The sequence below is a fragment of the Hakea prostrata genome, chromosome 2 (assembly GCF_041222555.1).
Source record: "Hakea prostrata isolate BN-2017 chromosome 2, UWA_Hpros_2, whole genome shotgun sequence".
In the NCBI taxonomy this organism is placed as follows: domain Eukaryota; kingdom Viridiplantae; phylum Streptophyta; class Magnoliopsida; order Proteales; family Proteaceae; genus Hakea; species Hakea prostrata.
This window is the reverse complement of record NC_142601.1, coordinates 20,706,306-20,713,866: the sequence shown is the minus strand read 5'-3', so window position 1 is coordinate 20,713,866 and position 7,561 is coordinate 20,706,306.

Sequence of the window (7,561 nt, the reverse complement as noted above, 5' to 3'; positions counted from 1 at the left end):
GCAGGTTGGGGTTTGTTACAGGTTGAAGTGGTGTTTGGTAATTCGTATGCTTGGCGGTGATGAAAGTGTGCATTAACATGAGACTTTGACTACCTTGTCTGATTTCAGAGCAGATTGGCTGATTTTTTCAATTTTATTTGCAATAAAATTCTGTTCTCCAAAGAATTGTATATTTTGCTTATAGTCATACACGCGTGAACGCGGAAATGGAATTCTTTTCCTCGTCTTAAATGCGTTGTGTTATTTCTTCATACGCATGAACTCGGAAATGGAATTTCTTTTAAACTTGTGTTGTTAACACTAACATTGCTCCGTTCTGAAACGAACTAACCCCTTTCGTCTCTGTGATCCGTTAAATTAAACTGGTTGTTTCCGTTGAAAAGGGAATCAATAAGATACTCCCTCTTTCCATCAAAACTCCTGGGGTTGAAAAAAGACTTCAAACATAATCACTTCATTTTCCACTTCGAATGTGCACCCCCCCCCCCAATATTCCTCATTTCGTACATAAATTTGAAAGACTATATTCATTTGGAACTGTTAGCACTACCAACCGTTAAATTAAATGGAAAGAGGGAGTATATTCATTTGGAACTGGTAGTGTCACACCCCACCCGTCGGTCTCGGTTACCCGCCCGACAACCCGTGGGTGCGATCCGTCACAAGATCCAAGGTTTTAGTCTATCAACAATATTTAAGACAAATACAGATAATCATGAGCAAGAATATCCAATAACTAAATTAAATGAATTACAGAAGCCCAAAATGCTCCAATAACAAAGGAAAGAAAATAAAGAATAATGAATAAGTCAAAAATGAGGGCAGCGGAATAAAAGTGTTTAAATCAGTTTCTTTCCAGTTTGTTTCTCTAAGTTAATGAACTTAGATCCCAGTTTAATGAAGTGAGGAGTCCTCCAATTCTTCTCCAGTCAGACCATCAACCGGTGCGATAAGCGCACTCCATGCAACCGCAGGAACTCCCGCACATGCTATTTCCATCTCCCGCTGGCGGTGCCACGTCTTCTTCAAACGGGATGGTTCCTTCATAGGGAACCAACCCATCGTCAGATACAATTCCCTCCTATGTATAAGCTAAAAACATACAAAGAATAAAGGAATGAGTTCTAAAGAACTCGGAAGAAACAATCATATATCTCATCCATCATCCAAAAATACCATGATACATCAGAATATGAATGAATGCAAAAACATGAATGATGCTATGATTTCTAACTATGCAAGTCTCTAATAGCTGACATGCTTTAAGATAAACACCAGCCCTCCTTTGGGTAAGTCTCAACACTCTGATCCGGCAAGGACTGGTTACCTCTGTAGGGATCCAGGGAAAAAAGGAAAGTCCACACCTGGCTCACAAACCATGGTTAGGGGTTAAGTCCACACTCTCTCACCACGACCATTGGTAATGAGTACCGGCGCATGTCCTGGGTTTCTAATCCAATGCAAGGTCATAATGGTTACATGTCTACATGAAGTCCAGATACATCCCCTATGGCACCGACCAACTCGGTTCCAGATCCTTCGCAACCTAGGAGTAAGAATCCTCACGCGGCGGCTACCTCGTTGGACTCTACTCCATAACCCTATGGTCATCCACATATCATTGGGGCGGATGCTCTCATGATTCCTCCCGACACCCGGTCCGGTCCTTGGACATCCATGAGCCCAACCCTAACATATGCAACCCTACCATTTCATGACCAACAGTGGACCACCAAGTCACATCACTGTCATCACGGGTCACTCGGTTTCAATTCCCCTACCGAAAGGGTAGTAGCATGTGGGGTACCTAGCCATGCAATCTAGACTCATCCTAACAATGTCATCAATCAATCATGATAGTCTTTGAAGGCATCGGCGCCCAATGCACTCTCCGATAACATCGGCTAAGATATCCCAAAAGGAATACCCCAACTATCATAATCATATACCAACTACCACCATCTCATAACAATCACAAACCACAAAGTAAACATGAAATTAAAGTAAACAGCAGTAGTATGACAGCATTATATATGAAACTACAGCAGATATATATTGGTACGGATTAAGAATAACAATTGCTAAATCAACATGCTGAAGTATACATAAATAGATAAGATAGACTGTCCTTACATTGCATATACTGAAACGTCCGTAAAATGGAATCCAGTAATTATTAGTAGACTTTTCTTTTAAACAGTAGTCACCTAAACACAGGGTTATTAGAATATATAAGTTACATAAACCAAATTGAATCAAAACCGAAATCTATTTGGTCATCGTTTACCCACTTGATGCTTGTGCGTCGCTTAGGTTAAGCGACCGCCACTAGTGACCCCAAAACGATGAGCTTCAATCCGAAACTCGGGCTTCGATTACTCGATTTCAATCCGTTTTTCGAGTAATCTCATCCTAAGTCTCGAATTAAACACTCCCTAAGCCAAAAGGGTAAGAGAAAACAATCCCCTATCATCGTGGATTATCCCTAACCCTCTCCTTTATTGAATTTTCCATCTCACAGAAGCAGGGTTCTGTTTATGGTTATTCCATCTCACGCAGATAAAAAAAAAAGGGTAAAGAATAACCAAGGGGTAATCACAGTGACGAGGAAAAAGGATAAAATTAAACTAACGGAGATAAGAGAGTAGAGAACGAAGGGTTAGTTCAATACCTCACACCAGAAAGTCAGAGAAGAAGAGAACTGATCCTCCAAACCACCGGATTCGCAGACTCTTTCGGATCTTCCCGCAGCCGTCTTAACTCCCAAATAAGAAATAACGAATAAAGTAATCGTTAATAAGACGGAGTTTACCTTTTATAGAAGTTGGGGGCAAAATAGGGCAAAATCCCCGAAAAAGGGGAGGGCCGGTCGCTTATTTAAAGCAGGAACCGCCCCCATGTAATTTGCCATACAAGGGTGCTTTTACTAGGGGGTTGATACCCAAGGTCAACCTAGCCCTAAATAAGAGATGGGGAGATCTTACCTTCATTCCGGACATCTCGAACGACACTTGACTTCCGAGATTACCCACACCAGCCAAGGCGAGCTTTTCGGACATAGGATCCAGATCCATGGGTCCCGGATATGGATCATGGGCTTCAATCCGGATACTCCACAAGTTCACCCGACTAGACCTTCGGGTTCTCGGACCTGGAAAACGGGGTTGGGGTAAGAAATACGGGGGTATACAGGTAGCCCCTTTGGTCTCTGTTTTTTCAATGATGAAATGGGCTGGTTCCCTTTTGAAAGGGAACCAGCCCCTTTGGTCTCTGTGTTGAGAGTTATGAAAACGGTTGGTGCCTTTTAAAAGGGAACCTTCCCCTTTCGTCTCTGTGTTCTCATGTTGAAATGGGCTGGTTCCCTTTAAAAGGGAACCAGCCCTTTTCACCTGTTGAACACAGAGACTAAATGGGTTGGTTCCCTTTAAAAGGGAACCAGCCCTTTTCGTCTGCTGAAGACAGAGAGCAAATGGGTTGGTTCCCTTTAAAAGGGAACCAGCCCTTTTCTTCTGATGAACACAGAGAGCAAATGGGCCAGTTCCCTTTTAAAGGGAACCAGCCCCTTTCGTCTGATGAACACAGAGAGCAAATGGGCCGATTGCCTTTTAAAGGGAACCAACCCCTTTCGTCTGTGAACACAGAGAGCAAATGGGCCGATTCCCTTTAAAAGGGAACCAGCCCGTTTCGTCTGAGAACACAGAGAGCAAATGGGCCGATTCCCTTTTAAAGGGAACCAGCCCCTGTAATCTGATGAACACAGAGGCGAAACGGGCCAGTTCCCTTTTAAAGGGAACCAGCCCCTTTAATCTGATGAACACAGAGGCGAAACGGGCCAGTTTCCTTTTAAAGGGAACCAGCCCCTTTCGTTTGTGAACACAGAGACCAAATGAGCTGATTCCCTTATAAAGGGAACCAACCCCTTTATTCAATGAAGAGACATGCTACAACATGACATGATGTCTCCTCTACTCCCCCTGTGATCTGATGAACACAGAGGCGAAACGGGCCAGTTCCCTTTTAAAGGGAACCAGCCCCTGTAATCTGATGAACACAGAGGCAAAACGGGCCGACTGAACAGGGCCCCCCTGGGTTAGGCACCCCAGCCCGATGAACACAGGGAGGCGAACGGGCAGTTCCCTTTTAAAGGGAACCAACCCCTTTCGTCTGTGAACACAGAGACCAAATGAGCTGATTCCCTTATAAAGGGAACCAACCCCTTTATTCAATGAAGAGACATGCTACAACATGACATGATGTCTCCTCTACTCTACTTATCTTTTATGGATCAAGAATCTTAAAATCAATATGAGTGCTTCCTTTAGCTTGTTGGATATCAAATTTATTTTGCTCACATTGCTAAGCTGGATAAGATGTAACCAAAAAGCCAGGTCGAAAGATCATCGGAAGGCTTTAACAGTGTGTTTGAATGATACAACATCCTGTCCCTCATCCTTTGATACAAAGTACTACCACTATGCATATACAAAATAAAATTGTGTTGAAACCAATATAGTTGAATGATACAGATAATGTCCCTCATCGTTTGATACAAAGTACTACCACTATCCATATACAAAATAAAGGGGAATACAAAATGTTTGAATATGATAAACCCATGTATGTCCCTCATTGTCTGAAAATGAGACACTCGTTTTGCATCCTCAAACGTCACCAACGCAGTACTGAATTTTGGGAGGAAGGTACGTGCTGTATAATCCAACGACAAAATAGAAGCAAATAATAAGTTTGAAATTAAGATAAATGAGCAATAGAAACGAGAGATTATCACTTAATGCATTTACCTTAGATGAAGAATTATCAGTACTTACACCAAGTTGAACTGAATTTTGGGAGGAAGGTACGTGATATATAATCCAACGACAAAATAGAAGCAAATAATAAGTTTGAAATTAAGATAAATGAGCAATAGAAACGAGAGATTATCACTTAATGCATTTACCTTAGATGAAGAATTATCAGTACTTACACCAAGTTGAACTGAATTTTGGGAGGAAGGTACGTGCTGTATAATCCAACGACAAAATAGAAGTAAAAAAAAAGTTTGAAATTAAGATAAATGAGCAATAGAATAATGCATTTACCTTAGATGAAGAATTATCAGTACTTACACCAACTTGTACTGAATATTGGGAGGAAGGTACGTCTTTGTATAATCCAACAACACAAATAGTTAAGAGTAATTGTGCAACCTCAGTAAAATTATATGAACAATGTCAATGTTTGGCTGAAAAAGAAAATAAATTTACATGAGTTGAGCATGTGTTATAGCCGTCAAACATTGACAAATAATCAGACTCTGGCAATGATACTTGTATGGAGCCCTGTCCTTCAACTAGGTTGACAGTCCTCTTCTTTTTACTTTTTTCATGCCAGGGCTTGATTCTTTTTCCGGATCCCCTTTTCTGAGACTGTTTTGGTTTTAACTGTAAAATTCTGTACGCTTCACCATTTATTTCGGAGGGATGGTCAGTATGTAAAGGAACGTCTACATCTTCTAGATCGTTGACAATCCCATTCAGATGCTTACATAGTATGTTATAACCAAAACCTGTTTCACATGCTTGGTTAATGACTTTCAAAAATGACGGAGTAATTAGCCTAGTTCGCTGTAAGCAACTTACTTCTCCATCAGCCTCAAACCTTGCATCCCCTTCTCTTCGTGTCCCGTCAAGTAGGTGCACATCTCGGGCTGATTTTCTCCATCTCAATAAAAAAATATTTTATCGGAATGCACATGAGTTGGAGATAATGGAACACTCTTAACATATGGGCACAACAGATCCCAACAATCTCAAATTTCTTACAACTACATGTTACGCTTTCGGTCTCTGTATTACGCAATACTCTGTATGCTTTCCCTGTAAAGGAACCAGTCGCATCTGCCTTCAAAATCACATATTCAACATACATATTTGCGACATTCTGGCTGTTGATAGCGTGACTATCCACCAACTCAAACTCCTTCAAAAACTCTTTGAATATAGTTGGAGTATATAACTGGTAAGCTTGATTCAACATAGGTTTCAACGAATGTGCACCCCCAAGAACTTCATTACGTGCATCAAATTCCTTTTTCAATTCATTTGCACGTTTTGCGTCCACAACATCCTGGAAATGTCTCATAAACCTTAGAAGATCAAGTTTGCGGCCAAGACATTGTTTCAAATCAGCATTAAAACTTTCAGCCAACTGTGTGCTCCTCACACCTAGTGTGAAACAGTTCTTCATGTAACAACATGCCCATTTCTCCCTTATTTCATATGTTCTATCTAGCCAACTAGTGTTTAGAACCCCTTGATTTTCTCTTAAATTGGTCCATGCATATTCAAATTCATCAACTTCGTATAATGGTATATGCATTTGTTCAAAATTTTGAAGAACCGTGACTTGTCACTCATCAAATATCCATGGTGTTTCTTTGCATTTTGCAATAGATGCCAAGTGCACAATGCATGGCGTGTATTAGGTGCAACCTCAGTTAGTGCCCTCGCCATTGCAACGTCCTGGTCAGTGAAGATTGTAATTGCCTTCTTATCACCATTAACTCCAAAAAAAGTTCGAAATAACCATACAAATGACTCAGTGGTCTCATCATATAGCAAGGCAGCTCCAAATACGACCAGAGTCCTATGATGATTAAATCCCACAAACACACCCAACGGTCTATTTTCTTTGTTTGTGCAGAAGGTAGTATCAAACACAACTACATCACCAAATAGTTGATAATCACATTGCATCTGTGGATCAGCCCAAAATATATTAGTCAATTTTTCCTCACTGTCCATCTATACAGAATACACAAATGTAGGGTTTAAGTTTCGTTGATTGTCTAAGTATAGCATCAAGCTCCCGGCATCCCCATATGCCAAATCACGCTGCCGTTTGTTATTCAAATAGTTTTGCAAATCTTTCTTTGTGAAGCCAAGATTTTCATTGCCCCCTGCTTGCAAACCCATCAAATTATATGTCAATCTTGTTCCCATTCCAGTTCTGTCACCATTGCTATTTCTGTGGCTTGGGTAGTTGATATTGCACGCTGGGAGCGCATCAAATGTGCAGCTTCTTCAACATGAAGAACATGGTTGTGTTCATCCACAAATTTGTCAACTACTAATCGTCCTTCATGATCTCTTTTTACAATCATCCTTGCTAAACAGCCTGTTCTAGTTTCGGGACGATGTTGTTTCCCTTTCACCTCTCTTTCTATTCGGTATCCTTCTTTACTACACAAGAAACACCGTTGCACGATGACACTCTTATCTGTCGTGCTCCTGTGTAAATAACTCTTCCGAACGCTGAACCCACTCATGCGCCCATACTTATTATAACAGTCATACGCTTCATCAAATGATTTAAATTCCATGCCTAATCGAGGTGTCACATTGTCATCCATTGTTTGATGAAACTTTGATAGTTAACCACAAGTACACATTAATAAAAGTTAGGAATGGCACGAAGATTAAAGATTCATAAACAACAAAGATGAAGCCTTAAGGTACAAAATGACATGACAACATCCGGGAACACAAATTTCCCGATG